Here is a 10963-nt window from a genome sequence, read left to right on the forward strand (position 1 = left end):
TCTGGGGGCAGTTTTGGGCACCACATTATAAAAAAGACATTAAGCTAGTAGGGAAGCATCCAAAGAAGGGCCACACGGATGGGGAAGGGTCTAGAGGGGAAGGTGTATGAGGAGCTGCTGAGGGCACTTGGTTTGTTCAGCTTGGAGAAGGGGAGACTAAGGGGAGATCTCAATGCAGTCTTCAGCCTCATGAGGGGAGGTTAGGGGAAGGTACCAGTCTGTACACTGATGACCAGTGATAGAGCTTGAGAAAACAGCATGAAGCTGAGTCAGGGGAGGTTTAGCTTGGATATCAGGAAGCTTTTCACCCAGAGGGTGATTTTTGAACTGGAATGGGCTCCTCAGGGCAGTGGTCACAGCAGCAACCTGATTTCAAGAAGTATTTGGACAGTGCTCTCAGTCATAGGGTGGGGTGCCCTGTGCAGGGCCAGGAGCTGAATTTGATGATCCTGATGGGTCCCTTGCAACTCATCGTGCTCTGTGATTCCATGAAAATGTTGTTAGAATGGTGATGTCACTGTAACCAGAACTAAGCCTCTTAGCCATAAAATGGCAAAAAATGAAAAAAAAAAAACAAGACACCCACAGGAAACACAAACATTAAGGTAAGGGAATGTTGTCATAACAGCATCTTTCTGTAGTCCAGTTCCTGGTTCATTGCTCTAGAAAAGACGGGGCAGGAAATGATCTCAATAAATGAGTCCTCAGCCATCCTGCACTAGAACTAGGGTGGGAGGTGACCAGACTGTTAGAAGCCCGCAGGAATAAAAACCGTCCGACTTTGTAATGGCTTCTCTTTGTTCCCTGAAGTATCAATTGATGCCATTGCTTGGGTATTACTGCCATTAAATGACTGCTCCTAACACATCCCATTCTGCAGTTCAACTGGTCTCTTGCTCTCCCAGTGAGTGTATAAAACGGTTTATTTACTTTCTAGAAACATGTTACATATTTCAAAATTTACCATGTTTCCCATAATCTTCTCTAGTTTTAGGAATTCCAGTTATGATAATTGCTATAATTTGTCGTACAAGATTTTATTAAACTGACTTTTCACTGTGTGCTTTTTCTCCCGGTGTTACTTGGTCTTTCTGTCCACTGACTGGCTTAAATTGAACTCTAGTCCATTCTGTGGGTAGCAGATTTTCAGACAGGATGTTACAAAGATGGTTTAATTTTTTTTAAAGGGTTTCTTTTTTTTTCCCTCCTGTGAAATCATCACAGACCAACACAGGTGCAAGAGAGAATTGCTAAATCAGGCAGTCAGCCTCGATTCTTTTTTGCTAGGTGAAAGTACAGGTATCTTATTAATAAATGCTTACAGATAATTTCTGAAAATAAAAGTCTCATTTGAAGGTAGTATTCAGAGCTCCCTTTTGGCTACTTCCTTTCAAAGACTCCTTTCCAAAACTTGTCCTTTTGTAAAGATACAAAAGCTGAATTTGTCACTGAGAACGCTGGTAATTTTGTTGCATGGGTGTGCAGTGAATGCCTTTTTTCCAGGGTTATCTGTGAATTAGATGTGGGGTTATTTTAAATGAACCACTCCTGATCAAATTCTGGTAGCTTACCTTCAGCTTCTAATGGAACTGGAAAAGCCAAGTAGTGATGTTATGTTTGATTTCCTCTGTTCCAGAGACCAGGAGGTATCATTGAGCCTCCACTGCAGGGTGTCTGCTGCTGGTAACTGAGCATCCATGTGCTGACTGTACACTGTCCTCTGAAAAGCAGCTTGCTGTCTGTAGTCCATTTAGCAGACAAGATAGATTCCTGTTCCAGAGGATTCAGAGCACAAATTCTGCTGCAGCCAGGAGATCTATTGGACAAGGCCCTACAAAAAGCTCCCGAGGGAAGGATGGGGTAATGTTTTGAATGCAATTTGCTGATGGATGGTTCTGCCATTTTTGAAAAGGTTTTTGAGATAGAAGGAGCCCCAATTGTGAGAAATGACACTTGCTTTAAAAATTTAGAAGGTTTATTAAAGCCTTATCAAAAAGCACAACAGAAGACTGAATAGAGAAAATAATACAGTGTGCCAGGAGCAAGGGATTCTATCACCATCTGCTCATCCATGCAATAGATGTTCTGTCTTTTAACCCTTTAGCCACTCCCAAAGTTTTGTCAATCGACTCCTTCTTCACTGTCCAGTGGTGGAGGTCATTTTCTTACATCTTGATTGGAGGTCAGGTGTTGCCATAGTAACAAGTCCATCCTCCCAAGTGTCTGGACTACCCAGGCCATCCTGTGATAACAGTGCAAGGGGGGAGTAACATAACTATACAAAATTTCTCTTAACATATGCTTAATATTCGCTCTTTAATTGTGAGAATCAACCATCACATTACTCATCTATAACAAACCCCCCTTTTCCTTTTCTAGAAGTCATTTGGCTCAAACAATTAACTTAATTTTTTTTTTTCTCTTGAATGAGTCGTACTAACATCTGTTGATGTGGGCAAGGACAGTGGGAACTGGAGAAAAAATCTTGGGTTTTCCTTAGACACACTTATTTGGAATGGACAAAAGGACATCACAGAGGTCCAGTATGGCTTTGAATCCCATCTACCTTGCCTATTGGGTTCCTACCCAGGGTAGGTGAATCTTGGTGGTGAGTACAGAGCCCAGCTCAGTCTTGCCCTCTAATCCCTTTTGTATTAAAAGACAATTGAGGAATAATAAAGGTCCAGTATGGCCTTTTTTGCCCCTACCTTACCATGCCTATGGGGTTGCTACCCACATCAGGGCTATGGAATCTTCGTCGTAGTGAACAAAGGGACCAACCTGGTCTTGCCCTCCATTCCTTGTCTTACTTTACTTATGGTTCTTAAGGAGGCTGCCCCATTACCTCTTATGGTCCCTTATGCACTTCCCCTCAACAGATGCTTGTAATTTCTCATGCATTGAAACAGAAAAACAGTTCTCAAGCTGGCTTGTGGAAACTTGACTCTTACTTTTTGGGCATCTTGTTGTTTTTCTGGTTATCTCTTGGTCTCTGCTTGAGAGTCAAACTCATTTCACACAGTCTGGATGTTATAGTCCATTCTTTGGGTTCTACTGGGCCTTTAACTCTGTTAGCATGAGTCCATCCCCGTTCTGCAGTTTGCATGGCCGATACACTGAGGAGTTAGGGGCTGGTCTCTCAATGACTTGATCATTACCCAATCTCCAGGGTTAATATTAAGGATTCTGAAATCTAGGGTGGTAGTTTGAAGCATTGCCCTGTTATGTCTTAGCCCTTCTAAAGTTTGTGCTATAGACATAACATATTTCTTGGCATTGGCTTCCCCTTCCTCACAGGCAACCTCCTGGGGCAAGGTCAAAAAGGGTAACCCAAACATAATTTCATCAGCTGAGACCCCCAGATCTGACCAGGGCTGGGTTCTAATTCGTAACAAGGCTAAAGGGAGACATTTTATCCATGACATCTGGGTTTCAATCAACAGCTTAACTAGAGTTCTTTTAAGAGTTTGATTCATCCTCTCAACACAACCAGAACTCTGTGGATGCCATGGAGTGTGTCATTCCGATTTTACTCCCAGTGTTCAAACAACTTTCTGCAATATTTTAGATGTGAAATTAGTTCCTTGGTCTGAATCAATCCTGTTTAGCATCTCCTATCAGGGGATGATTGATTCTAGAAGTGTTTTACTCACAACATGGGTATTGGCTTTAACAGTCGGTACTGCCTCTACCCAATGAGTCAAGTGACCTACTATCACTAGCAAAACCTTCCACTGGTGTACCTGGGGAAGTTCGGTAAAATCTACTTTTTATTTAACATTTGCCTCCCATCTGCTAATCTCCACTTCCTGTTGTTATCTTTCTTGGCTCCTGTTTTAAGGACTTCTTCCTCTTCTGTCCCACTGAATACAGGGACTTCTTGCATTTCTCTCATGGGGGTAATACCATCATTAGTTTTTCTGTCCCTGATTCAGCTGCATTTTTAGCTTCTAAATATGCTAAATTGTTCCCTTTTGCCTCTTGAGTCACCCCTTTTTGATGTCTTTTAACATATACTACTGCTACTTCCCCTGGTAATTGTAAGGTTTCTAATGCTTCTTAAATAAGTTTCTTGTGAATCAGTTCCTTTCCCTTTGAATTTAATAGCCCCCTTCCCAAATTTTTCCAAAGGTATGCACTACTCCAAAAGCGTATTTTGAGTCTGTATATGTTGTTCCTCTTTTCTGTCTTAATATTTCCAGAGCTCATTTTAGGGCATATAACTCACATGCTTGGGCTGACTAGTTGGAAGGTAATTTTCCCTTTTCTGTGGCTCCAACCCTTCATCCACTATACCATACCCCGATACCTGGTGCCCCTGGATTACCCTTGAAGATCCATCGATGTACAATTGTTTCCCTCCTTGGAGTGGTTGATCTGTTAGGTCCTCTCTTACTTCAGTTTGATAGTTTATAACCTCTAGGCAGTTATGTATTAGTTCCTCATCTAGTTCTCCTTACAAAAACTGGGCAGGGTTGATTTGGTTACTCATGATTAGCTCTAAATCACTATCTATTAAGATGGCTTCATACTTTAACACTTGGGAATCAGTGAGCCATTTCTCAGCCTTTTGGCTCAGGATACTCCTAACTGAGCGTGGGATGTATATATTCAGTTTTCCCCCAAAGATTAATTTTTTGCTTTCTTCTACAAGTAGGGCAGTCACTGTCACCATCTGAATGCCGGTTGGCCATCCCCAGCTGACAGGGTCTGGTAATTTTGGTAAATAGGCCACTATTTTCCTGGATCCTCCCCAGTCTTGGGCTAGTACTCCATGAGCTACCTTTTTTTCTATATCTACAGATAAAGGGGTTTGTCTAAGGCAGGAACACTCAGTGCTGGTACACTGACTAATTTTTGCTTTAAAGCTTCAAACTTTTGCTCATCTTCTTTTTCCCACCTAATCTCTTCTTCTACTGACTTTTCATACAAGAACTTGACGCCCTGCAGGTATCTTTCAATCTGTAGCCTACAATATCCCAACAGGCCTAGAAACCTTCTAACTTCTCTCTTAATTTTAGGCTGTGGAAATGAAATCCGTGTAATTCTCTCAGGGTTCAGTCACTGGCTCCCTTGACAAATTACATGTCCTAGGTATTTTACTTCACGTTCTACAAATTGGAGTTTCCTTTTTGATACTTGAAGTCCTTGGTCCCCCAGAAAACTTAATGCCATGGTGGATTCTCAAACTTCTTTTTCTTCCTGTCCTGACAGAAACAAATCATCTACATATTGGATAAGTTTTATCTCAGGTTGATGGAGAAAGTTGTAGTACTTCTTCTGGTGTTTGACCACTGAATAGGTTTGAGAATTTGGAAAACCCTTGGGGTAACCTAGTCTACCAAAGCTATTGCTTCCTTCCTGAATCAGGGTCCTTGTATTCAAAGGCAAATATATCTCTACTTTATCCTGCTAGTGGGCAAGCCCAAAAAGCATCTTTGAGGTCTATCACACTAAACCACTGGTGTGATGTCAGTAGTGTACAGGGGTTAGGCACTACTGGGTATCGATTCACTGATCTGTTATTAATTTCTCTTAAGTCTTGGAAAAGCCTGTAAGTCTCATTTGACTTCTTTACTGGTAATATGGGTGTATTATGGGGGGACATACATGGTTCTAAGGTCCCCTCCTCAAGTAGGCCTTGGATCACCGGCCGTAGTCCTTGTCTCCCTTCCAGGGAGAGTGAATGTTGTCGTACCTGAACTGGATGGTTTTCATTAACTATTTTTATTACCATAGGTTTAATGTTAAATTTACTTTGATTTTTCAGTTTTGCCCATGCCATTTTATGAATTTTTTTCTTATCTTCTTCCCTTAATTGGAGAAGCTTAACTACCATTTTTGCTTCCTGTGGGAGTATTCCAATGTCCAACTGCGCCTGTAAATCCCGTCCTAATAAACTGCACCCCGCCTCTGGAACTAATAGGACATTCCCAATCCCTATTTTATTTGTCCCTTCAAACTTTACTTGCTTTATAAATGAGACTTTGAACACTTCCCCTTTTGGACTTACTACGTGCATCGTATCTTGACCCTTTTTGCACCTCTTTGGAATTCTATAAACACAAGTTCTTTCAGCCCCTGTGTCTACAAGAATTCCAATTCTTCCTCCTGGGGACCCATTTTTGAAGTTATCAAGGGCTCCTGATGGTATTCTGTCCCCAGGAGGTAGAGGCCCTGATACCTCTAGTCTTCTGCTTCTCCTTTTTGTTCAGTCTCATAGACTCTCAGGTCCTTTTCCCTTTGGGGGCAATTCTTTCTGATATGCCCATTCTCTTTACAGTAAAAGCAAACTGGTCCTAGGTTCCCCCATCTCCCAAACTCTCTTTTTTGTGTCCAGTCCCAAGAAGCTGTATCCCCCCTCCATCTCTTTTCTCACATTTGGGGTCCCCCTTCCTTGCATGGGTTGTTCTTTACGTGCTGGTGTCCTTCCCTAATGGTGGTTACCATTACCTTGGCTTTCGCCTTGGCCTTCTCTTCATCCCTCTTTACATGCACTTTCTGTGTCTCTCTTGAAAGATCTTCTAATCTCCTTTCTTGCTATCATCTAACTTTTCTAACTTCCTACGTACATCTGGCCAAGCGTGACTGACAAAATTTATCTTTAGCAAGATCTGTCTGGCCATTGTATCAGGGTCATATTGCTGGCCAGGGGTCTGTGTACAAATCATGAATGTGACAGAACTGCTGAGGAACATGTCTCAAATTGTTTATTTTCTAGCATCAGTCTAATTACATGGTTATGGCAATGGGAAGATGCCAGCAGCTCATGTCCCAGCAGCAGACAAAGAACTTAATGTTACTTCAATTACTTCAAAAGTTTTTTGTTACTTCAACTTACTTCAAGTTTTTTGACCAATCACCCAAAGCAAAAGCATATTGACAGTAGTTCTGTCCAATCACTATAAGCACACATACCTTTTGTTAAAACAATGCTTGCTTCTTTTGAATAGAATACCTGCTTTTAAGCCTTAAAACACAATGCACAGAGCTCCATTATTAAGATTAGAACTTCCTAACATCTGGCTAGATATACTTTTCTCTAGCTTATGGAGTTATTCTAGACAAGCGTTAATACACAGACCATTGTTTTATTTGTCCTTACTTTTCTACTTCTTATATAATTTTTCTGCTGACAAATCTTATGGCTACTGCTTAGCTCTAATTGCAGTTCTGTTATCTCTGAGGCCTGTCTTTTGCAGCTTTACCAAAACCCTCTGATTTTAAGGACTTCTACAAGTTAACCTGTGAATATTGCCTCATATGTCTCCTCAATCTTTCTAGCTACTCTGTTGAATTTTCTTCCCTCTTGCTGCTCACTGAAAGCTTTACAAGCATTTTGATTTCATGGAGCTACTTCTTTGATACCACTTATAATTAATGTTCTGTTCTTTTCCATGTCTTGTATTCCCCCAGGGCTGTTGTGGTCCCAACTGGGGCATGCTACAGGCATTTTCAGGTCCCCAGGAGGTCCTTGCATGTGCTCCCTTTCCCATATCGGTATCCCAGCCACCTGGATCATCTGTCTTTCCTCTGGTGTGAATAACACAGTCATTACTGATTGCATCTCTTCCCATGTATAAATATTGGGCCCCAGAAACTCGTCTAACTGTTCCACTAATCCAATAGGGTCCTCTAGTAATCCTTTTAATTCTTTCTTGAACATTCTCACGTCAGAGGAATTGAGAGGTACAGTTACAAATCCAACTCCTCCCTGCACCCCACCCAGTGGTACTTTTCTCAGAGGATATAATACTATTGCTTGGTTCCCATCCCCTGATCTGCTTTCCTCTCATTGTGCCATTCTGTTCCTAGTGTTTTGGCTAGACCCATCATAGGGCAAGGGAGGTGCAGTTGGGGCTACTGGAGGTGGAGAGGGCAAGTTTTCTAACGGGTCCCATTCTTTATTTTCTGATACTTTAAACATGCTCACCTTCGTTCTTGAAGTCTCCCCCTCCCAGCAGGCAGCGTAGTCACACTCTTCCTGATTTAATGGTTTCTTAGCTCTTACATAGATGTTTTATGCCTGACATATCCTTCCTTCGTCTGATCCATGTCCCGGCCAGTGTGCATGATCGCTCCTAATTTCCCTTTTAGTCCATTCTACCATGCAGTACTGAATCATTTTGAGCTCGTCCTTATCTCTGGTATTGGGGTCATATTGTCACCGGGTTAGTTTCCTTCCCAGAGGGCTATCTGGGGGTGTCCCTATTGGTGCTTCCTCGCTTCTTCCTTCCTCCTTGGGGAATTCCCTGCTTGTTCCCAATCCCATCTCAACAGGTAACCACAGGCCCTCCCAGGAAGGCCCGCCTTCCTAAGAAAGGAAAAGGTAAGGAGGAAACAAGGAAAGGAGGAAAGAGAAGGAAAGGGAAGAGAGAGAAAAAAACTTAACCTCACCTCCAAAAAGTAAAAAAAACACCTACGATCCAGGGACTTCTGTATCACCAGGTTGGTCCCTGCTGTTCCTCTCCTTCTTGGTTCAGTGCTCTGGTCCCACAGTTGCACTCTGCTCCCTGCCCTGTCTGGCTCTGCTCAGCTGCAGCCCTGTCCCAACATGAGCACAGTCTTCCCTGATGGGCAACCCCCACTGCAAACCCTTCAGCGGCTGCCCCGCTCCCAAGCCCCCAAAATCCTTCAATCTCACATGTCCTGCCAGCCACAGTGTCATGGGGTCCCCCCATGTGTCCTGCTGTTTTTTCCTCCCCCCAAGTGTTCCACTGTTTTTTCCTTTTGACTGTCCAATATCCTGAAGCTTCAACAGACCAGGACAGGTCCTGTGTATTACTTGTTTGAAGCTGACTTTTATACATTGGCATTATGGAATTACAATCTGGGCAAAAATAGTTATGAGGATGACGCTCACCTCCCCTTCCCCTTTTTCTTTATTCAGTTGCCTGGTGTCTTTGGGGTTCCAACCTGTGACCACCAGTAGTCCTGGGAAAGTCTGATAGAATATGCCAAACTTGTGGCAGGGGCGTGTCTTTTTTGAAAAGTCCTAGGGCCACCAGGGCAAGGTGTATATCATGGACTAGTCCCTGTTTGTGAGACATGATACTCACTTTCAAAAAATTTAGGAAGTTTATTAAAATCTTATTAAAAATACAACAGAAGACTGAATAGAGAAAATAATACAACGCACCAGGAGCAAAGGATTCTGTCACCATCTGCTCATCCACACAATGGATATTCCATCTTTCAACCCTTTAGCCACTCCCAAAGTTTTGTCAATCGACTCCTTCTTCACTGTCCAGTGGTGGACATAATTTTCTTACATCTTGATTGGAGGTCAGGTGTTACCATAGTGTGAAAAATGCCAATCACTTGTCTTAAAATTTTAAGGGTTTAATAGTAATAAAATGGTTATAAAAATAATAATAACAATTAGAGCAATAAGAATTTGGACAATCGGAGTTAGGACAATAAAGGACAATAAAAAAGCAAAGAGTTACAGACGTCTGGATGCTTCCTGGGCATTAAGCCCCCCAAAAGCATAACCACTAACAAAGGATTAACCCTTAAAAGCAATAGCCTGTTGCATATTCATATATCTCATACATGATGCAAACATTCCTTTCAAGCTAGGGATTTTTCTGTTTATTGTCAACTTCCCCTCCTTCATCTTGTAAATCATTGTTTGGCTCCTCAGAGTCTGGAAGGAGGTGGAAGGAGTCTGGTTTTTCCCGATAGGGAGGCAATAATTCTTTTGGAATTTTGGTGTCTTGTTGCTGTAATCTCTGTGAAGAATTTCTTGATTATCTTATCCATTCTTTGAGCTAGTTACAAAAAGTATCTTACATCACATAGTTTCTATTTTAATATTATGTTATAGCCTAAAACTATATTTACACACTACTTAACAAGGATTAATGCAGTACTAACAGTACTACAAAATTAATACAACATAACTTTCCAACATAACACATATAGTATTCCTTTCAATATTTGCGAAGAGCCAATCCTATAATATGCATTTTTCACATGTAGTAACAAGCTGAGCCTCCCAAACGTCCCAACTACCCAGGCCATTCTGTGGTAACAATGCAAGGGGGGAGAAACATCACTATACATCTACAAAACTTGTCTTAACATATACATCATATTTGCTCTTTAATTGTGAGAGTCAACCATCGCATTACTCATCTATAATACCGTTATCTGCATCTTGTAGTACGATGGGAACCCTCTCTCCCTGTTTAAGGGAACGAATATTCTGTATCAGCAAGTTTATTTATCAGCAGTAAAATCATTTGGAACCAAGTTAGTGTTTTAGGAGTAATGTTACATTAATTATGCATTGCTTTCCCTGGAACTTGCCTGTTTATAGTAAGGTAACTGTTCTCTCTTATTGTAGCTTTCTTAACAGCATTTACTGCCTGGGGAGGGTCTGCAGCCCAAGGAAATGTATCTGCTGAATGAACCACTACCAGCAGCGTGCAGACAGTGAGCTGCAGTCTATCCATGAGGCAAGTGGAAAGCTGTAGACAGAAGTGTGCTGAGTCTTGCAGCTACAGGCATTGTACCTGCTGCAAAGCAGGAGATACGTGAATTCTCTGTCCCACCTCCTTTGTCAGTGGAAGACGCATTAGGAATTTGCTGCATGGGATATGGTCTCAGAAGACCTTTTAACAGCTGCCTGGATCCTCGAAAACTATTACTATTAAGTAACTATTCTTACTTAATGGTGTAGAGTCTTGCCCTGTGCAAGATTCGGTGCCTTCTGTATGGTTTTATTGGGGAAAGAATATTTGCAGCGTGTGCCACCCTGCAGGCAAGTGTTTTCTCTATCCTGCTGTCTGGAAGGGTCACACAGCCTTTCATCTGATGTGCTTAGGAAAAGCTTTGGAGAAGGGGTAAAGCTGTTCTAAAAAATGCGTCCTTTATTAAAGCACCAGTGAGTGCTTGATGGTGGCATTGGTTCTGTGTGTAAGAACAGCTAGCTCTCCAGCACGCAGAGGAAGCTGTG

The sequence above is a fragment of the Camarhynchus parvulus genome, chromosome 28 (assembly GCF_901933205.1).
Source record: "Camarhynchus parvulus chromosome 28, STF_HiC, whole genome shotgun sequence".
Taxonomy (NCBI): domain Eukaryota; kingdom Metazoa; phylum Chordata; class Aves; order Passeriformes; family Thraupidae; genus Camarhynchus; species Camarhynchus parvulus.